Here is a 24,667-nt window from a genome sequence, read left to right as displayed (position 1 = left end):
GTAATATTAAAAAACGCCTTTGTGGTAATAAAAACGTACTATAAGCCTTTGCGAGGAGCCTGCAGTTGCCGCCGTCGCCATTGGATGTTCACCGCGTAGCCCGTAAATAATAGATATTTATGGCCAATTTTATTGCGCTCGAAGGTTGTATAATAATAATATAAAATAGTATTAATGAAACGGAAGTAAAAGGAAAAGTGATTTTTTGAAAAGAATTAATAAATAAAAATACAACGAACGCCAGACGTTGGTACTACATGCTGTTAACTGTGTAAATCAATTTTCTTATATTTGTAATTTTGTATAATATTATAATTATTACGTACGGACTATTCTTTTTATTATTTATTACTTGTTATTTAAATACACGGCGCCATGATGTCTATAGACTATATTAATAAATACTTTGTAATAATCTCTAATTTTAGACTGTAAGGAATGCCTTGAGGAGTTCTTGTAAGAATTACTTGTGAGTAAAGACGATTGCAATTCCTCACACTCCAGGTACAATAATAAAAATAATAATAATGTTGCCTATTTTTGTACAACTAAACTATACATTTTGTAACGCAAATCATACATAGGACATTAGTCATTGTCTAATGTCAATTTCTTCACTACAAACATTTATTTGTCTTGGTAAAAAAAAGTTATAACGTGTCGGTTTTTTTTTTTTTTTTTTGTGGCCGGGTGTGGTTTGAAAACATAAATTGATTTTGTGCAATATGTTTTTATTTCAAATTGAACGAATTAGTAAAAACGAAAAATATATAAACAAAAATATCCAATTGTTTAGAAACGCACAATAAGCCTTAAGCGAACGTTGTTATTTTCCGAAACGAATGTGCTTCTTTGGCCGCCGGGGTTCTATCGCACGTTTTGTATTTTCATTTTATGAATTCGATATTTGTTTTTCAATCTTCATCATACGTTATACGTTTATTATCGAGCGGAATATAATGTACACAAGAAAACAAATAACTATGCGAACTGCACATTGCTCGTCTCGCGGCATATCAAAAAATCGGTCGACAAACGAAACGATGAAAAAAACAACAATCCTACAGTTCTAATGGAACGAGTCCAAAGTATTTGGGCTAATAATAAAACAGCGGTGATAGTATTTCATATTATTTTCGATACCGTAAAAACTTTGTACTGTTATAAAACGTAATTTCAATTAATGAAATGAAAATAATGAGTGTAGAATCAATGGGAAAACTCGTAAAGTCTTATTACAACTGTGCGAATTCCAAATAAATGGCGATAACGCAGGTCAAGTAGGGTTATCGAGAAATGTTTTTTGAAGGATTTCATTTTTGTTGCTATTTGCTTGTTTCAAACGTTTGCAGTTTAATCGTAAAAATATGTACTTTGCAAACTCGAGGTGTCATTATCGTATACAAAAAAAAAAACCACCCACCAAAAGAAGTGTTAAGGAGGCGCCTGGCAAGGGCAAACGGCCGATAACCATTTGAGATTTTACCATTGCATTAAACGCCAATAAGCGTAAGTTATGTTACCACCTGAAAACCCGACGATATAGAACGCCGAGGTAAAATAATGTGAATGCAATCACTTAGTTTTAAAACATTTACATTTGTATTACTTTCATTTTTCACACTGACCTCACAAAATGTCCATGTATACTTGAACTACTATGAAGTTTAGTGAACTTAATTTAGACATTTATCTTAATTGATTAATTGGTACTTTCTGTGTATTATTAACTTTGAGAAATCAAAATATAACTCGAGGAAATTATAATAAAAATGAATATGACTTAAAACGGCAAACGGATGTCGCGGTGTTCAGTTGAAATCCCAGAACCAATTTCGTTTGATCATATTAATTAATTATATTCACCTATCTGACATTTCTTTTCTTTGTACTGTTAATATCTTCTTGAGTCGAACAACTATTTGTAAGTCTTCAGCCCACAATCTGGTTTTCTTTCGTTAAACCGGTTTCGCAGGTTTCTTACTAAAAACGAAAAAAAAAGTACATACCTCGTCGTTTTCTTTTGTTATGCAAAAACATATTTAAGTAGTAAATAAGCATTGACTTTTTTGATTTCGTATCTTCTGTATTCATAGCAATTTGAGAAATAACTTGGTGAAATGGCGTTGTTAAACAATATTTTATATTTTTATAATATTTATATTGCTTTGGATATTCACTTGTTCATTGAAAACGAATAAATGTTAATCGTTTTGGTAGGGAACAGGATTTCTTTTTTGATTTTAACGTTCTTTTAAACACCATGTGAACAAGTGAGGTTTATTTTCTGTGATTTATGTAAAGCGGTTTTTTCCTAAACACTATTATGGCTGCGAGCATAACACAAAGGCGAAAGCTTGTGATGTCAACACAGTTTTAGCGGCAATCTCCAGGGGGCGAAGAAAGGCGGGATTTCTAAAGGCTGTTGGTGGTTTTAAGTATAGTGAAAATCAATTTTCTCTTTTTACCCGTAGCGGAATCTGCTCGATTGAAAAATAAACGTTTTTGTCAACACGATTACGGGATACACAATACCTGCCTAATGCAATAAAGACTTGTAACTACAAGAATGAATTATACTCATTCCTGGTATCGCCTTTACGATTACGAAACGTTTAACAGCTAAAAATTCGATTTAAAACTGTCCCGTTTGCTACTAAAATGAAAATTTGATTGCTCTTCGCCATTATTGATGGAATTTGAATTTAATTTGTACACATTGTCTTACTTACAATAAAGGCGAGAATGAAGTACGCCAGTAAAATACCAAAGAAAAGTATGATCTTGCATAATTTCATGTAAATGACAGCTCTCAACTCTCGATTTATCTCTTTTACTCAATCTTAATCCCTGATAACTCTCTCTATGCGCGTTCCATAGTTTTAGGTATATAGTTGTCACGTTCGTGCTGTCATTATTTCTCGGAGGGCGTATGCCATAATATAAAGTGTGAAATGCAAAAAAAAAAAAGTAATTTAAATTTTAAAGGGAGTTATTAAAAAAATAACTATAAATAGAAAAAAAAACTCTATTCGTTGACGGAAATATGTGATGTGAAATAAATAAATAATGTTTATTATTTTTTTGTAAAATAAATAATAATATTATTTCAACTTTGGTTCTTATTCCTAAATTTAGTCAGCAACTATTTTAAAGAAACATGGCCATTTAGTTATTAATTAGTAGTCTAAATTATATCATTTTAAACGTATATAGTTTGTGTTCAAGTACGGTTTATCTTATCAATTAAATGTTCTTTAGAATCTATTTATTTTGTTTTTTTTATGCAATTTACTTCATCAACACTTTAGTAAGTTACAAAATATAATATTATTTGTTAAAAAGTTTACAAGTACAATGATTGCTTGCGGTTTAATTTTAACAAGTGTTCATAGATTAAAATATATTTAAGTATATTATTTAACTTGTGTCATGATTACATAATTTGTGTATTCTTATCGGGTTCGCCTGTAATTAAACGACTTTTGTACTGTAATAAAAATAACGTTATATCGTTTTTCTGTTTTCAATGAAATGTCATTATCGAATATGCGTATATAAACTTCTTATATAACTACTGGTAGAAGATTAGATATCTTTTATCTATTTTGAGAAACGGATATCCGCACCAGAATTATATACATACTTATTAAGTTTTCCACTATATTAAATCATTAGGTTGCATCAAATTGCCTTAAATTGCCATTACATTTCTAAACTTTTCTATTGTTCTTAGTTCGAAGATTTAGAGATAGGAAAAATAACGCATTAAAAAAAAATTATTATTGGCATACTAAAGTTATTGGTGTGGTAAAAGATTGAGATATTCCTAGGACTATTCCCGAGGGCAATTTCATTTAGTTGGAGATAAAAGACGTTTTTTTTTTAATGAGTTTCGTTTGTCAGAAGTCCAATCGTTAAAATATATATTTTTTTAACGTTTGCGCGTTATGTATAATAAAAATTAAGCGGTTGTTCATTTTACTGCTAACGCGAACAAAAAAAGTAATAATAAACTGGGTATAGCCCACACAAGTATTTATGGTAATTATTATTATTATCGAGTATATTGTATAAATGCTGGTAAATAAATGCGCGTTTGGTGAATCCTAAATTAAACAACGCGTGTGTTTGTTCGGTTCACACAATAACAACAATTATAATAATAATAATAATATGTCCTATTGTAGATTTTAGTAAATGTGCCGTTTTCATTGACCGTAGGATCGCATACACACGACGTGGACCGGTCATTCGCCCGACGCTGCGTTAAACCCATCGCTTCGGGTCCCCTAAATTCAGTTTGTTTCACAGTAGGTACCTGCAATGCACATAATAATAATAATAATATACACATTTCGTACCTATATATTATGCGTATTATTATAGAACCGTGGAGGCAATAAAATCCGACGGTCTTATTCGTATAAATAAATAACGCAAAACAAACGGAACTGGATTGCATTGTTTATAACTCTATTGAATCTATATTATCTTTATTATCCAATAAACCTTTGCATAATAATTATTCTTCTACTCGTTAATTTATATACCTTCAAAAAAGAAAAAATTAAATATAATATTATTATGTTGTTATGCATAGGAGTTGGGATTCATATATTTTGTGTGAACACCGTCTGACTTGTTTATGCTCTGAGTTCGGTTGCCATAATATACCTACCATAGAGTCACTACTATTTAGATAATAATATAATTCCATGTGCAAGGCGATGTACATGTCTCCTCTCCGTGTTGCCGTATTTACAATATTCCACGCGAGACAAATATTTGCGTTGCTGTAGATATCAACGACGACTTTCAGACACAATAGACATAGGTTAGGTACAATATATAAAACATACCGCACACGTTAGATAAATACGCCTATTATACGCTTTCTGTAATTGAAAACTACAGAGAGAACAAACTTAATACTCTGGCCATCCCATCTATTCCACGGTCGGTATATGTATCAAAGACAATACCGCTGTTATTAATATACAATTGTCAATATCGTCGTCCGTGTTGATCTGTGTAGATATAAAAGTATTGTTTCAAAAGAATATTCATACTTGTGTAGAAAAAACAGGCACACATTCCGTCGTTGGTTCAAAAAACTTTTCGGCAATGGATTTCGATGGAAACGAGCCAACGTATGTTTCATTAATGAAAATACCACATGGCTTTTTTAGGGCACGTGTTATTGGTAATAATAATACAAAAAAAAACATCAACCATGACATATGCTCTCTCGTGTGTGCCTGTTTGTATAAATATAAAAGTTTATAACCGGAACATTTCTCTGAAAGAAAAAAACAACAGCCAAGACACCCGACAAATTATGTTAAACGTCTGCTAAACCGCCAGAACCGTCTAATGTTTTTCTGATAGCTTCATTTTGGACCTTTGCCCCGTCCGTTGTTTAATATACATAGCTATAGTAATGGAGATCAGTAATTATTGGTATGAGGTAGGTAATTATGGTAAAGAGCCAAGGCGAATAATATTTTACGACCGTGTTAATTTTTATGCGTACAGACTGCAGACTTAAGTATTGACTGCAGTATTAAAGTTTAAAAAAATTTACTCGTATACTGGGATAAAAAATAAAACGATAGTATCATAAAATAAAGTATAACAGAATATTTTATGTTTTTAACGATTAGACGTTAAAATTATAGACACTTGCTATGCAGAAATAGTATGTTAGCCGAATCTATAGTTACTAATTTTTAACTGAAGGAATTATACCCGTCATATCGATAAGAGTTAATAATTATTGGTACATGGTAAATGGTTATGAACATGCATTATGCTATTGTTACAGTATATTGGCTACAACATTCCGACTAACACACTATACGTTTTCGTCCTAGTGTATTACTGTTATAATTTGCATTATGGTGCTTCGCATATTGTTATATCGAGCACTCGAGGCTATTCGATTTTCGTAGAACGCCTTCGGGTTCGTTTTTCGAGTACTCAGTTGGCGAATTTCAACAGAGTTATTTACGTCTGAACATGTCATTTCCAAACAATCCGCAGTATATTATAGTTGTTTACTTCAACATATTGCTTGTACCTAGTTTATCTAATTATTCGTTTGACAAGTAAAATATCAATACACGATATACCTACCGACTAAACTACTTAAAGTTAAACACTGTCTTATGAGTTATTGTTTATCTGGTTAGACATTAGAAGTGCGCGCACAGTGATGAAGTTGACGAAGACTTAAATGCTTTATAGTACAAGTCGGGGTTAGTGTATCACGTAATAACACCATCATTTTATAAAAAGCTACCGGTGCAATATGTGTTTCAACTGTTCAATATCGTTCAGAAAATATTAACGCGTCCAAAATCAAAACCACAAGTACCACATGGTTGATTGTAATAACAAATAGAATTATTTATTATAAGAAGTTTTTTATATTTGTTTACAATGTGTATTTTTTTTTTTGCCTATTAGAATTGTATCGAATAAATAACGAACTAGTTGACACGTTACTCTATGATCCGTTTCTGTAGCCCAATAGACACCAAATACCTCTCCAATAGATTTTTTAAGTGAAAACAAATCAAGCCCGGTCACGTTGCGTCGGTGAAATTTTTTTTTGGCGGCGGATCTGACATTATCTCAAAGAATAGATCACGATTGCATAACCTTGTATTATACCGCTGTTATCGTTTACTAGATTGTGGTGTTATAGTATACATTATGCTATTATATTACCGTGATGTTGCAAGGCGCCAAAGTAAAAGATAAAAGGTTCTCAATTGGGAAACCGCGCATGGTGTATACAATATAACATGCGTTGACCTCGATACGACCGACTTAATAAGATGTAAAAAGCCGTTTGTAAAAAAAATTAATTAATAATTACTGCTAAAACTAACTGCGCGGCAATTGCGATGAGGAAAAAAAAGCAACACTATTGATGTGTCTCACCTCGGCATTAGTCGTTGTGTGAACGGTGACGGACGTGGTCTCGGGTCGCTCTATAGACGTGTTTCTGACGTTAGAATGTTTGTGCGTGCGTGTGTTTGTTTAGGTACACTGACAAATCTTGACTTTTAATTTTCATTCGACTGAAATAAACACAACGCTGCTGCTGCGGCGTTATCAAACAACTGGTACGTAGAACTAATTTCATTGTGAACGGTTTTTTTTGCTCTCAAAACAACGTCAGCATTCGTTTAGTACAAAACGAGAGTTCCTTTTATGCGTGTTACTCGACACCTCGATAGCAGAGCTTAGTGATTCATTGAATTTTGGGGCCCATATCTTAACCATCCAACCTCCGTTGAAGGCCCTGAGCAGCGTACGTTTTTACCTGGCAAACTCAACACAGAGAAGGTACATATGGGTTGAATATTTTGTACCATTCGTTGTCTGGTGTTGATGAAAACCGTACTCGGCATTTTTGCTATAGACAACAATAAATGGTCGGCCGAATTATAAAAGGACCGTACTACCCACAACGGAATAGTATGTTAACGATTTAAAATAATTTTTATTTATTCCACCGACGTACACGACGAGATCAGCGTTTCGACCCGGAGCTACAAGTCCGAAGCAACTTGTTACTTTATTTTCCTACTGTTCTATATGTACAAAATGTAATGTCAAAAACTGTCAAGCCAACTCAAAACCATGTACCTACATCAGCGTTTGGTGCGGTTTTGAAAAAAATTATAATATTTCATCCGGCAACGTGTACATATTCTTACCTGCATCTCGTGCATTCAAACAATTTAATATTATATTCACATCTAACGTCGCCGTTGGAGTACGGATTCTGTTGTGCGTACCGGCTTCCACTGTAGGTACCTATCTAAGTATCCCTATTCTACTTTTTTTTTTTTTTACCTCGTAAAATATATTATATTGCATTCTATGCCTGCGTCTTTGACGTGTGTCTTTTCTACACGACTGCAGTTGTATTTTGCAAGTGTACAAAAATCAAATGCACAATCGTGCGAAAAATAACGAACAACGAATTGACTCTGCTGCGCTGGTAAGACGTATAAAATGCAATTTTTTTTTTCGTTCCGAATTGTTGGGATTTGGTTCGGTTTTTGGTTGTGGAAATCCGGTGCAGAGTCGAAAAGAGCAGTTTTATTTTTAATTACCTGAAATTATGTAGCCCGTATTATAATTGGCATAGCATAAAAGAGCACACTCCAGGGTTATCAGGAAATTCATCATCCGTTCGTAACTTCAAACCGTGCACAACGAGATGATATTCATATTTGTGTTTTGTACATATTGTTCTTTTTTGGGCTGCATTTTCACGCTCTTTTGTGTTATAAAAAAGTAAAAAATGTGCTCTTTCGGGTAACGCCCTGGAAATCTGGTCAGTGTGCCGGTGTTTTTGTGTAATTGTACGCGTGCCCGTAACTGTGTTTTAGATGTGTATAAAATACTTATTTATTATTATGTACAATAATAATAGCTACGGCATATCAGTACGCCTGCGGCGGTGCTGCGCTCGAATGATCTATGTAATTATTTGATTACAAAAAGGAATTTACATTATAGATACGTTTACGCTCGCAAAGTTGTTTTTGAGGTAAACAAGTAAGAAGGAAAATGCCATAATTAATGTATACCGAAGAATGATGAAATGCAATTGACAATTATAGATTTTCTTTCCTAACCACCAACAAGTAGCTAAGAAGCAACATAATACTCTTATTATGATACTGTATGTTATATTAATTACGTTTTCCTCAAACGGATTGCACTGTGGTTGGTGGGCGCTGGTTGACACTGTTTAATAGGCACATCCTTAGGAAATTTTTTTTTAGAAATTACATTTAATAAAATTGAATTATATAGCATGCAAACGATAAATTCATAAAGCTATTTAGATATTATGTTTGACTCTCTGAACACCTATTATTTACATTTGTTTACAAACACCAGAGTATAAGTTCATACCACTTTAGTAAGAAAAATATTAAGGTCGGATGTCAATATTTGTTTTGAACATCTATTTAAAATGCTCCTATTAAGTTGTTGTACTTATTTAATTAATTTTTTTTATTACATATAAATCGGACTCCTAAGAATTAAACTCAACGTATCATACCTTTAGATTTTACTTACGCCTAACATACTGTATAATCTCTAGACTTTTAAAAGAGCGTGAATATGTTTTTATTTGAATCCATTTCATCTTAAACGTGATGTCTTCTTGATTTAATGTAAGTGTACGACTTAAGTGAAATTAACGGGGTCGGTCATTGTTTCAATTTCACTAAAATGGCTGTAGCTCAAGTTTATTTAAAACAGTTTAATCGTATTCTATACCCTTTTTGTACAAAAAACTTTTTACATTGTTTAATCTACCTAATTTAAATTCAACATAAACCGCCTAAATGGTATTAAGAATACATTTCATAATTTAAATTTCTATTGTTATTATTATTTTTTTTTTTTTTTTGCAACTAGGAAAAGACAATTGAACGGACCCTCGCCGAGTCGTAAATGCTTCGTAGCGTTGCGAAATAATAATTAAAAAAATAACCTCAATCCTCTTAGTATTATATTATACTTGGGTATATTTTCCTTGGTCTGCGCCATCGAGATTTTGTTCATTTATTACCTACGTACCTCCTACACGATTCACATGTCGGGATAAAATTAATCATATAATTTTCCTTAAAACGCTTTCCCCATCAGTCATCTCGTCGTCACCTCGTGATAGGCGTCACACGCATCGTACGCGTTCCCTTAACTTATTTATCTACGTACATTTTCTTTATGTATCAAAACGTTAATTAATTATAAATCAACCGTCATCCGGTGTGCGCTAGTGTCTATTATGTATCAATGTATAACGATAATAATAATCCCTGCTGTTGCACGTCACCAGCCGCGCAATAGCTACAGTAGTGGTTAAATAATATTGTTATTTTGTTTTTCCTCGATTATAGGCCAGTCCGGACGAAGAAACAATAAAATATCGCGGCGGATCAACACAATCCGGCGCTACATCCGTGCTGCCTGTCCTTTGTGCGGTCTAAAAGAAAATCAAAACTACTAGAGCGCATCTCCGCTTCTAATCCCGCACCCGGGGTAAGTCAATATCGTTTATTTTAATAATAACGTAGTGGGTTTTTTTTTTTTAATGTCGCTGTTCTTATTGAGTCCGTTCGACCGTGGTGCTGCAGCTCGTCCGTTTGTTTGTTTTGCCGAGTTTTGATTTGTACGAAAATAAAACGGCGCCTCGGTGGTCAGGTGACTTGGGTCGCCGCGCGTTCCACTCGACGTGAAATGTTAATCTTAAGGGACGAGCAGCAGCTGAAGGGGAAAAAATCCTGTTTGGATATTGCGCGAGTGCGGTATGGGACCTGTGGAAACTGCGGAGCACGATATCGGTGCACCCTTGAATAACGTATTCAAGTTATTGGAAAGCAGTCGATTCGAGTACCTGGGTAATATACACTGGAGTTCTGGCCGGTCAGTAAATTCAGGGCGGCCCGTACAAACGTCTGGAAAACTTTTCGCTCGCATGTTTTACAACGTAATAACACCCCACTGACTACTTTATAGTTTACATGTGGCAAAATTATAATCATAATATTTTCTCCGGTCGGTAATATTATTCTGGTTGACCATGTCCGGGTAGTCGGTAAACGCGATTGTCAGATTTAAATACAAACGCAAATAATAACACGTCCTTTGCTAGAACTTGTATTACATTTTAGTTTTTATACTAATATCGTACCCAAGAGTGAGCCCATAAGCTTGATTGTAAAATGTCCGAAAAAATAAAGAATTAGCGACGATAGTGATCATCGACTTAACAGCTATTGAATTAGACGATGAATCGTTGGCATTTGTTCGGTGCTCAATCAATGTAGTTACTGTTGACTAATGTACAACCGTATTGTGTACACAGCAAGAAAAATCACTTCGGACGCTCCGAAAACGTGGTAAACGTATTGATGTCGATACAAATAAAACGTTTGACCACGATACCAGTGGAAAAAAGACTATCAATATCATCGGGTAGTGTCCTTTATTTAATAGCGGCGGCGGCGGTTTAGACGTGCTGTCGACGTTGCGTCGGGTTGTTGTTGTAGTGTTGTTATAGATTTCTAAAGGGGATAGAAAAAACATTATATTGATGGATCATGGAAATGCGTGAGAAACCCAAAAAAATGTGTTGTCACTTGTCCGACGACCTTGCGCCCATTGTGTGTTGTGGTCGGTTTATTAAGCGCAAGATGTGACGTTAAACAATCCAGAGAGAAAAAATAGCGACCTGCTTAGAGTAATCAAATCGTTTGGTCGGGCGAGCCGTTTCCGACCATATGTTGTGTACAACACCACATAGGATATTTTATAACGATAAAAATGGGTTCTTGGGTCGTTCGGTGTCACTTGTAAATAATACTCTCCGAAATATGATAGTAAAAATATATATTGTGTATATTAATAGTCGAGTGCTGCCAATGAGGGGCAAGAGAGGTTTTTTTTACAATTTCAGGCGAGCAGGTACCTATATGCCAATCACGTCAAGAAATAAAAACCCTGCGTGATGTGTACAAAAATAATAATAATAAATAACCTACTAAACTCAAATTAATTGTAAATGTTTGACACCCATATGCGGTAAGATCAAGTCGATGTCGAGGTTTTAAATTTTAATACTGAAACCCCTGCCAAAAGTAAGTAAATCGGAATTCGAGGTGTATACATACCTAGATAGCATCAATAACCAAATTTGACCGTCTTAGTTACTTTGAGTGGACTAGGAAGACACACGCGAACGACAATATTTTTATTTTTCACTCTCTAACAAGTTTTTCTTTAAATTTCCGAATAAAATAACACCGCCATTTTTAATATTTTTCTTATTTTCGGTTTTAAATTCTATTCGGCCAATCCGATGTAAAAACAACCTATAACTATTTCGAAGAAAGTAACATACTATAATGAAAGGATGCACTCTAATAAAAAAGTACATAACAATAAAAAAAACAAAAGCCGCAGTTTCGGTAATAGGAAACGATATTAAAAAAGCCCATATGACCCGCTTGCTTATCCTCTCACGTCTAAACGGTACCTTCGAGGCAACTACCGCTTTGATGTATAAATAAAAAATAAGATGAAATTGAAAACCGTTCGAACACAATTATTATTTTTATTTTTTCTAATTTCGTACCGCTTTAACTTACGATACTTACCACATACTAACTTTAGAGATTAGGTCAATAATCTTGAGAACGCGCGTTTAAGCATAAGCGCATTTGTGTCTGTGTTACAATGCAAAATTATGGGAGCTGCTGACAAAGGGAAAAAGGAAAATCGAAGAGAAAATAAAATTGAGTGTTGTAGACAACTGTATTGGCTGAACACGATTTTTTCGTTTGCTACCACCATTGAATAGTGGAGTTAGGTACTTTATGTATAGGGTGTATCTAGTACCTACCTGTATAATATTGTTGCACGTGCCCCGTCACACCGGGAAAATAACACAATATAATATATTTTGCCGGATACATGCGAAGGTTTGCATATTTTGGAAAACCAAACCCTCTGCCGGTATTATATGTGTGCGTTCACCGAGCATATATAGTTTTCCGCGTTCACGGCATAGACCTTACCTATACTACATTGTCTCTGTACCTGTTACAAAGTCGTGCTCGTTATAAAATAATGGCCACCCGTGCAATGTATGCCTAACAATAATAATAATAATAAATATAAACGCTGTCGACAACGATGTGGTGGCAAAGGCCGCGCACACATACACACACACACTCGTCGTTTGCAATAACCGTCATTAACATAAGATCTCCTTATGTTGGGATACGCTTATGCTGTGTATTGTTGTAGATTATTATCTACATAACGTGTAAGGAGAAGGAAAATTGGCGGCAACCGACTAAGTTTAAAATAAACTTACTCCCTCTCTGCGCTATATATATATATATATACATTTATTTAAATATGTCCGTGTGTGTACCCCAGCTATACAGCTATAGTTAGGTGCACGCGTGTGTTTATCAAAGTTATGTGTTCACGTGACTTTTGAACTTAAATTAACGCCGCCCTCGCTCCGTCTTGCTTTTACATTATACATACCGGTCGTCGCCGTAGTCATCGTTCAGTTAGTGGCTTTTGATTGTGCTCTATTGTACATCTGTGCGTGTGTGTTAGAAATGTTTTCGTATTTAAATAAGAAATGTGCTCTACTTGCCATCCATGCACCGTGACCCCTCTCATAGTATATCCATATATAGATGTATATTCAATAACATGTGCACCCGCATTTCAATGCTTTCGGCATTTCACATTGATTGAATAATGTATTTTAATATATTTCAAAGCACGACTCGTTCGGTTTATACATTTTTAAAGTGAGTATAGATTAAAAAAAAAACCAATTAAAAGTTATATAATTTTATTCCACGGTTTTTATGTATAGTATGTAAAACTGAGTTTAGGATAAGACGGGGGGGACCAAACGAGAAACATTTGATAAAATCTCTGAAACAATTAAATTTAAGGTTTACTTGGAAAAATAAATTATTTTATAAGTACTTATCATTAGACACTTTCCCATTAATCGCGGAAATTATATTCTATACTTCCTTTGTGCTTTGTATTATCTTCTGGTTAACATTTTTAATAAGCTTTTAAAGACTGTGTATATATTATGTATCTTACCTATAGGCTGTTTATTATCCAATGTTTTAATACTTGAAAATGGAGAGCATTTTATTTCGAGATAGTTTGTATTTTCTTAGGTTACGTCTTTAGAATAAACCTCTAGCCTCTAGACTTTTTTCGATTACCATAAATGTTTCAGCGCTTATATATTATTTAGCATACGAGAAAGTCAATAACTACAAAAAGTTTACAGATACAATAAAAGATGCATAGCTATAAAACCTTGAGCTTAACAATGCACACAAAGTAGGTAGCAAATGCATTATTCATGTACAATAAATGATTATCAAATGAACTTGCAGAACTAGTTTGTCCTCTTAAAAAAAAATAGTTTTCACAGAATAATTTTTATGCAAAACCATGTAAACACAACATTGCTCACCGCGTTTTAGTAACCTGCATTTTTTATTCGCATTGAAAAAATGCAAGTATCAAATTTTTATTAAAAAAAGCTACTTTTATATTACCTGTGTTGGGTTATACAATAACAATTTTTGGCGAATTTAGACGCTCATCTGTGTAAAAAGTTACGATGTTTATGCAAATAAGAACAGTGAAATTCAAAAAGTATATTGCTTCCACCTACAAAAAACATTAGCTTTTAGTTTTCTATAATAAAAAATCACTTTGTATATCAGGTCGGAGTTTAAAAATTTTACGGACGATCAGAATATGAATTTTGGATTCAACGCTTATAGTGTCGGTACAAAATTGGTCAATATAAATGTTCATAAAGCATGTAGACCAACTTATTGCACGTTTATGAGAATGTAAATACACTTTACCGTGCAATAAGTACGGTTCAAATTTTCCGTTTTCGTTAATTGTCTATATATCATGTTGGAAGGTTTTGATTTGGTGAAAACTCGATGCTTATTAAACTTGCAAACGTGATTTTCCAATTAAAATGATCGTATTAAAAAAAAAAAAATCACTACTCCATGTAAGTATTTTACATAGGATGTATATTTATTATAAAAGTTATCATGTTTCATATAAATGTTTTAGGACATGCACTATTCTGTTCAGAACGGTAAAACGGAATACAAACGGTATAAAATTATATCTATACAGATATACCTAGTAGCTTAATATGAAGGGGAAACGAGTAGACAATTTATACACACGCTAGTATACGAGGTCGTGCCAAATCAATAAAACACGCTACTTGTTGCTTATCAATGTACTTTTACGAATTTAAGTAAAATACTATTTTAAATACAATGTTTTGAAAAATATACTTTACGTTGAAATTTGATTTTTTTTGATAAGATAAATATTTTCTATCAACGTCTAAAATTTAACTTGAAAAAAAAATTCAATAATAAGTTAGTTGACTTTTAGGTCGCCATTTGACTTGAGGATTAATTTATGGTTGACTTTTTTATAAACTAATTGAAAACAAAACAACATTATTATTATTATGTTATGAAACTTTGACATTAAAATGATGTTCTACGTTTAAAGTTTCAACATATATTTTTGAATTTAAGTCTTGGTTACCTTTTTTTCTACTTATCAATTATGAGTTTTTTAATGCTGTATAAATCATATAAAATGTTTAACGCGGTGGGGTCTCTTTTGCTGAGGCTATTAATTTTTATCGAGCAAGAAACATAAATTATTATTTTGTGCTACTTCCAATTTTCAGAGTACCTAACATAAGCAAAATAATAATGGATTAAGTTGCATATTATACAGGTAGCATGAAGTAGTATTTCATAAAGTATAATGACATTGTTTAAACATTTCGTGTGCATCAAGGCGTCGTCTTTATTTGACTTGTGTACATAATCTGGAGTTAATTAACCTGAAGGAAATTTCAAAGAAGTTTTGACGGCCGTGGAGCTGCTAAACATGATCCTTTCTGTGTCTTTCGCGCGTGCTGACACTATGGCAAACAATAAAATATGTCTGAAAACTTATGCGGGCTTACATGAAACTTCAATTGGGTTTCGGCAACAACAATAGGTGAAATGTAATTTATAAATGAGCCTACGTATAAAAAACACCAACGCCTATGAAATAAACTTAAGTTCCGACAGTTTCGAATGCTTTACTTTGCTTGGTCGTCAACAATGACAGTGTAATGGCGTGGGGGAAAATAAATCAACAATAACAACAAGGACCAACTTGTCGTTGAAAAAAATACTTATCGGAACATTTCATTTGCGCTAGGCGGTTAAGGATAAAAATAGAGAAAAAAAATAGTTCATACGGTTTCGGCGGCTTAGAGGTGAAGACATATAGGTTCCTGCGCACAAGTCTTCCCTCCCATCATTAACCCCCCTGGACGTGAACGCGCACACGTTAAAAACTTTGTATGTGGGTGCACTCGAAGGTCCAAAGACAAATAACGATCCCGGCATAAGACATGAAATAAATTGCAAAATCAAACTCTTACTAGGCGCAGTCTATTATTTTCCATAATTCCACGTCCCTCCTTATGCAAAGTAGATTGTACATCTGAATTTTCAAACGTCTAATCAGTTATATTATTAACAGATGATACATGCGTTTCGTGTGTGTACAAAATAACCGCATCACATTTTATGTGACAAATATACTTTTTTTCGGCTTATTATTATTTTACACATTAATTATTATTGGCCTTTAAAACAAATTGTAAAGACGTTTCTATATTTACAAATCAAATACACATCGAGGATATTTATATTTAATGTTTAAATGTGATTGTTCTACATTGAATATTACTGTCTTTATTGTTTCTTAGAGGTATTTTTTAATTATTTATAACTTCGTGTTATACTTATTTATTAACGCGTCATTTTAATACTTTTGTCCCAAGTGTATGTATACCACTGTGGCACATAATATGTAGTATAACATTTTAAGAACAAAAGTTTTTATAATGTAAACACAAAAATATTTTTTTTTTTTACAAACAGAAGTGGTATGACGTAAAAAAATAATTAATACACTTGTGCAAATTTAAAATTCAATGCGTCATACACTCATAGCGCTATTGTTCCCGGGTCTTACTTTTTGGAAATGGAGAAAAACATAGTGTTCGCTCGCATGCGGTCAGTGGTTCGCGGCACATACGTCTTCGAAATGATATATGATATTCTCTTCACGTTTGATATAGGTACGTGTAGGTATAATGTATATGAACGGAAGTGATTTATTTTCCGAACCAATAATAACACATCCGATTTTTGTCGGCTGTAACTCTAGCGGTAACCATGATTATGGCGGCCATCATCGTGCTTGCGGCGAGGCTGTGGACGTACAAAAACATAATGTACATTAGTGTATAATGTGTATACTGTACACCTATCAGTGATGGAATTAAAAAAGAGTTTATTTAAGCCACATAAAAAGTTTATAAATAATTAATATTATATTACAATATAAATCTGTGTACCTAAATAAAATATTGTGATGAAAAATTTTTTTTTAAACCCTAACTTTGACAATAAATTGCTTTTGGATTTTCGGATTTCAAGCAATTTATCTTTTTGATGTTGTGTTTTATTTTTCTATTTTCATAAAAAAATTTACTTGTGTACACGGCCTTATCATTGTAATATTATTTAATACTTAACAGATTGTTAAGTAGCTTAAGTAGCGTTTTTATTTTTTATTGTGAAAATCTAGATTTTTGAGTTCCCATTACTGATACTTATACTGATAACGTCGGGTGTGTTTTGGTCGGTTAATAGCGCAACGAGTCATGCATTATTCAAAAAATATAAAAATTAAACAAAAATGGGCTCGTACCTTGCGATCACATGTTTAGGCGATTAAATTAATTTAAAAACGGTCGTCGACCCTTTACCACGTGTCCTCGTAATTTTTTAATAAACACTCGCTTTCAAAAATAACGTAGGGTCGTAAATAATTACCGTAACAAAGTCGTTTTAATGGCTAAACACTGTTCTCATTGTACCGTTAAAAACAAAAAATGATGTAGGACGTCCGTGCTTTTTTTTTTTGTACACAACACACACTCCTGTCTTTTCTTACTACAGCAATCCGTTCGAAAAAACATTTTTTGCACTAACATACATATATTATAACTAATATAATCGTCTGATGTATAACGCACCATGTTAAACCTTTAGCTTTACCCTACTCTCGGTCTTCTGGTACTAATATTATTAGTATTATAATAGTATATAATATTCACTTTTGTTAGGCAAGTATAGTGTGCATTGTAAAATTACTTCACTCCGTACATCGTGAACTTAACGGGCTAATACATTTTATAAAAGTAATCAATTTTGTCAATTTTTAAACATTAATCATTAAGTAGTTTTAATTTTTTTTTTTTTCGACAGGATAGTTATGAACTCTCTTAGAACTTCATTTTTAGCGCACTTACCGGATTATATTTTAAATCCGACGGTGTTCACCAATAGCCGGAGGAACATAAATAAATAAAAAAGTTATGCAGCATAAAATATGAATACCTCATGATAATCATCAGTTGTATATTATGACATTCGGTTATCTGAAAGCACAACAGTTTTGTATTTTTTTTTCCAACATTCGTTTACGCGGTCACTATATGCTACTCAGACCATAATGTATATATATTTACTTTTTTATCCACTAATTTATATATAATACATCATGTCGTGAATCAGCGTCGAGCAAACACACTCAATTGTTATTTCATTTGTACACATCATATTCGGTTCTTATCGTTATACGTTGGTGACGACCACCGTGTATGGTGTAATTAGATAAAGCGCCGCACCGTTACGACCTTCATAAATATTTTTCACCGTTTCTGCAGCATTTGTACTTGTTTGCGCATTTGTAAATGTCGTTACTTGTACCCGAGTATAAGCCGAATACATTTTGCTAATTAGTTTTCCCTTTTGCCACTATATGCAATTATCATGTTTACTTAAACGCCGCTTTGTAATCTATGCCGGAACAGAGTCGTCTTGTTTAGGGTTAATAGTGCTTAATCGTCGGAAAACATTAAGCGGCATTTTCAAGATGTAGATTTGCTGATTGTGGTCGTGTCGATAATGCAACTGCCAGTGTCTTCAAGCGTCTACATTACTCTCGCATAGTTCCCATAGAAGCTTTTACATTGGCATATACTACCTATTGTGTTTAATGTAAAAAAAACTTGCTGTGGACTATTTCTATATATATATATATATATATTATATATTGGTGAGAGGCTAACATAAGCAATATGTTTTCAATGCATTTCGATGATATTTAAAGTTATAAATGTGTATTCACTTAAAAATGTAATTTTTTATATGACAGCTAAGGCGTCATCCCATCGTTGCCACAAAAATGTTGGAACCAAGGCTCTTATTGCATAATAAAGTCCGTATTTTATCTTTTCAACTTAAATAATTAGAGTTAACACAAATTAACAGCATTCAAAAGCCTCAGTCCGTCATTGAAGAATAAATTACTTGAATATAAAAGTGTTATAATTTAAAACAGTATTGGTTTATAAAGATGGAGGCATATCAGCATTAATGGTATTGATTTCTTCTTGACTGCCATAACAAATAACTTAGTTTCATGCACTTTATTGTTGTATTGCATGTCTTAGGGTTGTACATTTTCAATAAAAATGTTATGTTGTAGGTATGAGGTAGAAATGTGGAAATCTCATTTAAGAAAAAAAATAGAAACACGATTTTTGAATACCTTTGAGAGGCTCATTGAATAAATATATAGTCAAGAAACCCGTACACAAGACGGAAAAGTTTCCAGAAAATAGGTGTTCATAAGAATCCTGGAAGTTCTTTATAAATGATATTTTGATAAGACGACAGCGCGTAACGCTCATAAGTTTGGTCTACCGAGACCGATTCGTTTACGTACGTCCCCTAACCTGGCCACACCGTTCATAAATAAATATAGTCAGATCTTACTGTAAGAATCGGGTTGCTATAATTTCAGTGAAAAAAAAATACCAATTAAAAATAAGGCAATCTAATATTTCCACTTAAGTTATTACGCCGACGTTAATAAACGGTTCGACGGAGTTTAAACGAAAATCATTTTATTTATTCAAGATTACTGTATATTTATTCATTTTTATTCATCCCCTTATATTCTCTGCTTCCCACCGTCTCTTGTTCAAGCAAACTATAATAAACTTACCGATGCATGTTAACTTCCCAAGTCGTAATGGCAGGTGGTTTCGAGATTCATTTCAACTGCGTTTTAATGTCATTGACACTAAAACACAAAACAAAATTAATAATTAAATGCAAATAAATGCAAAAAATTATCATTTATATAAAATTAGTTATTTTTCCACGCGATAAAATGTTATCTGTCGGTTATCTAAGGTCACGTTCCCTATAGGTACATATTTGACTTACAGACGCATTATTAAAAAACAGCCTAATATTTTCATTGATAAAATAAATGATTATCATAGCGACTAATAACTTCGTCAGTAATCACAATAACGTGTTGTGTTGTTTACATTTGAATAGTATACCTAATTAAGCAACCGATGTATCAAGAAACGAGTCGGCAGCCATTCGTGGCTACCAAACAGCTTGCACATATTATAATTATACCTACTTTTATTACTATGTATGATATTCTAAATATACAGTACGCATGTCGATTTATATTCAACCAAATCACTATGATAAGTTATCATAGTTTATCATTGATAAAGAAATTTATTTTATGCCAAACCGACATCTAATTAAAACATATTTTTTTCGATCGGCAGTTTTGTACTTTATAGATGACATGAATACTATGTTTTCCATGTAAAGAACGAAATCAAGTTCAAGGTGTTTTTTTTTTTTGCAGTAAACCTTCAAGGACTTGTTGATTAATTTTTTTGTGTACCGCCATTTGTAACCGAGATCTTGTATGAAAAAAAATCGCAGTTTGTATATAAGACATCGACCAAAATCGGTGTGAATCATCTGGTATTATTAATATTATATTTTTAATATACGCAACGCAATCCGTCTTTCTAATGGAAGCTGTTCTGTACAGAGTGTGGTGGAGGATATGTGTGATGTTTATAATATAATATACAATACTTGACCTTTCACTGACTCAGCCCAACACAATGGGCAACCGGTTTTGTTCACGGCCACCGTCACCGTCCGATTCGCTCTCTTTGTTTTGTCGGTGGCAGCCAGTGGTGGTGGTCCATGTGCGGCTCTCTCGTTTCTAAAAGGTATCCCTACATTTTTTTTCTTCGTCCACCCACTAATTATTGACACCGGTCACGCATTGTTGCCAACCCGGCACCAATGATCTATACGACCGGAGGACATACACGAATAGTACGGCCAAACTCAAAATCAAAGACAACCCAAAGTATCCTGAGATTTGTTTAAATGTGTACATACAATCTGCAATTACATTGATTGTCAAAATTGGCAATAACCAAGTTTTTTTTAGAGGGGGGTGCATACATAAACGCAATAAACGCCTATTAAGTCTATAATGTTTTTGGATAAAAACCAAACATTTGCCCGGCTTCACAAAAAAAGAGACGGTGTTTTTTCGGGATTAGGTTTTTATTGCCAGCTCTAATGACAGTATAATAAACACAATTCGATAACACGAAAAACCGGTATAATTTTATAACTTAATAGCATTAGGTCTGTGCACTATTCAAAATATCTAATGTCAATTATATCACACTTAAAAATTTGATAATTACCATTCACAACATATGTGTGTCTGTGTTTAGGTTACTGCTTATGTACACACCGTTTAAAGTAAAATATGAAACAAGTTGCGGATTTTCGTCTCAGTTACATTTCCATTTAACCTAAATAGAGGGCATGCTAAAATAATAAAAAACGATTGTGCCAAATTTGTAACTCCAATAATTTATTAGTATGCAAGAACATCTGGATCGTCGATGAATGTTCCTGAACGTGTCTCTGTCACGCCGTTGGCTTTGACAGTCGGTGGCAAAATAATTGTACAAACCCAAATTTCTTCTGGGCGTGTGCGACGGTTTTTGTCGTAAGACTTTACAACGAACGACGATACTCTTTGATTATGATTTTTTTGTCGGAGGATCCATACCGAAGAATCACGACCATAAATCATTTCAATGGCTCTTTTTTACAATCACCGTAGATACTTATTCCGTACTTAGCGCCGCAGACGACGACGACGGCGGCGTTTTTCGGTACGTAAAAACCGGCTGCCGTATGGGGCATGAAGTTTTTTTTTCCTTAGAATTTTATTTTTTGTCTAACCATCTTACGTCTGAAACCCCCGCGTCGGATGACACGCCAAACTTTCTCGTTAAAACTAATACAAAGACGCTACGGTAAACTTGTCGTACGCAAAAATAATCATTCCCAATGGCGTTCATCAATCACCGACCGTAGTATGTCGTCGCCGTCAATCTAACGGGGTTACCGGAAATCATAATAATATAATATTAATAATAAATACAACAATTTCTATTATTCCATCCGAATCGCGTTGTCCGAAAATCAATAAACGCGCAGTAATCATTTAAAAAAAATAAAGGTATGTTACTGTGTAAATTGAAAAAGCGATTATTGCACCGATTCAAAACTAACGTTTGCTCGTCGAATTGTTTCGATCCGTTGGACGTTTCCTGTTTAATTACCGTAAATACGTGTTTTTAGTATTAAATAAATATATTTATATATATATATATTTTTTCATCCGTCGCTTAATAACGAATAATAATTATTATTATTGTTGTCGGAATGTCCATTTCGGAGGTTTTGTAATAACTGCACCACCTGTATATAAAATACAAAACCTACTTCAATTATTTCGCAAACAATTAAAAATTTACGCTGATAATTTAAAAAAAAAACAAAATGTATCGCCGGTTAAAAAAATATATTGTTATTGTCGGTGTGCTTTTTTTTAACGATGCGCCATAATAACAATATACAAAGTAAAACTGACAATTATAACGCAGCCGCCCGCGTTAAGATTTCTTGCGTGGCGTCAGATGTTTTTTTAACGTTTTAACATCGCAGTGTCCTGGATTAAAGCGCCAAAACTTCCGGCTTTGCGGAATCTCCAGTAGTAAGCAATTGCCGCTTTTACCGTGGGGCTTATATGTTCGGCGTCGGCGAGATGTATTCTTTCAATATATATTGCCGCATCGAATTATCCGAAAACTGATTTCCCTCCGGCCCTCCCGTCACGGAAGACGTCCGGCCAACTTTCCGCAAAAGTTAGGTTAGTTCATATCGCTTTATTAGATATTATCGCGAATGAGCTTCAGCCGACATGCGGTGTCGTTTTCAATAAACGTCAATCACTTCCGAAAAGCACCGACAGAATTATTAAATTAGTTACCTTAAGTGCGCCCTCATCATTTATCCAACGCGGTTTCCTATGCATTGTGTGTTAGTCATGCGAAGATACAGTTTCTGTGTTGTTTTATTAGTCTGCCGGGTCTAACTCGAGGTGAAATGTAAATAAAAACACTAACGTCCTAAACATGCCTGAGGGTAAAACAAAGAGAGATCCATACGTTGGTATTGGTAAATAAATAATAAACGCTTCACGTTGTTCAAGAGCTGACGGATTGCAATGGCCAGTCGTTTTCGTCGATGGAAAATGATGTTACAGACTACAGAGTACTCCAATACTTTGTCACATTTTCATCTTGTTTTAACGGGTCGCCGTGTTGTGTTTTATCTATAATCATCGCAGTGCCGTCGACATAACGGTGTATAGACAGGCCATGGACACTGATAAAAATTAACAAGGGGAAGATACTTATAACACAAAAACGCGGCGGTCATCTTCTTAAGGCTACACTACTATAATGGTACATCTATATATTATTGTTATTATTTGTTGTGTATAGATACACGACATGTACTAAATACTTTTTTGTTTACGTTGAAAGTGACCCTTCTGCTTTCATATATTTTGTGGTATACAGTTCTAGCACATTATATTTAAAAACGAATTAATACGAGGAATGAATTCAAGCGAAAACACAAGTTTGGTTGATAAACCAAAATTTCGTTTTTATTCGTATGCGTAAAACCTTTTATTGTTGCAAGTGCGATCCCAAATAAACACCCAAATGACAAGACACGTGGTTCCTCCCGTTAGTTTCACACGTATTGATCTCGCCCGTTTTCGTGCGATTAAGACGGCGAATTCACTGATAATAACAATTTCATTACTGATAACGTACACAATATTATTATCCCAATGACGTTCCATCGAACGCGCGTGATACAGCGCCGCCGCCGATCGTCACTACTGCACTCTGTATAATCTGTTGTTCGATCATTTCGTACATACAGGTTGTTTTCCGACCACGTTATTTGGACCTATCTGCACGCAAAGGTTTCGCCCTAGACCGGATGGTATTTTACTAGTGCGCCGCGGTGGTAGATTTGATTTTCATTGCAACCTCTGATCGTGACGCGTATCCTGTTCGCTCTGGATGTTGCTGTTGCAGTTCACGGTATGTGTGTATAGTCCATACAGACTGTGGTCTACAATACTATAATACGTTAGTTTGCCTGGCACAAACGCGCGTATTATATTAGTGTAGACCGTGGAACAGGTTACCGGCCGGGGCCAACCGACAATGATAACGAAACAGTTAGCGATCGAACCCGCTGCGTTGCGGTTGTGCTGCTCTCGTGCTGTGTTTTCAACACTCGACAACCGCCGACGAATCGTTCGCGAATAGGACTTGTGGAATTCGTCTTCGCCAAAAAATTAACCGAGTAAGTGTCGACATTCGTTTATGTTTACCTGGGCCAAAACGTTTTATTAATGTCCGATTTTTGCTTCGATGTACATCTGGGAAGGTATTGGAATTTTTTATTTTAATATCCGAACAAATTACGATCTTGGATATATACATTGATGGACATTGTCACGAAGTTTGTCCCTCGTCGATAAGTTTTTCACCACCGAGGTACCTAAAGGCGGCAAAAGTTATTAATGTTATTTCCAGGGGTCGACTCGATTATGTCGAGTGCGCGTTATTTGTTAAAAATTA

General features: G+C 34.1%; 1 protein-coding gene across 7 annotated transcripts in view; it reads left to right on the top strand.

The window, feature by feature from the left end:
- Window positions 1-24,667, top strand: part of LOC126846297 (uncharacterized) — an 82,625-nt gene that overhangs the window by 47,084 nt on the left and 10,874 nt on the right. For 4 of the 7 annotated variants that reach the window (XM_050585599.1, XM_050585601.1, XM_050585596.1 and 1 more), the window contains one exon: window positions 9,945-10,086. The gene's annotated coding sequence lies outside the window, so the exon portion shown is untranslated. Of the gene's footprint in view, window positions 1-6,974; window positions 7,137-9,944; window positions 10,087-24,261; window positions 24,474-24,667 lie in introns of those variants that run through there. The other 3 variants (XM_050585600.1, XM_050585602.1, XM_050585603.1) reach the window with 3 other exon arrangements.

The sequence above is a fragment of the Adelges cooleyi genome, unplaced genomic scaffold (genome assembly GCF_023614345.1).
Source record: "Adelges cooleyi isolate 19-005CV unplaced genomic scaffold, UGA_ACOO_1.1 ACOO_flye_CR_arks_rails_tigmint_CR_PRNA_9, whole genome shotgun sequence".
In the NCBI taxonomy this organism is placed as follows: Eukaryota; Metazoa; Arthropoda; class Insecta; order Hemiptera; family Adelgidae; genus Adelges; species Adelges cooleyi.
The sequence above is the reverse complement of the archived record's forward strand: the minus strand, read 5'-3'. Positions and strand labels throughout refer to the sequence as shown.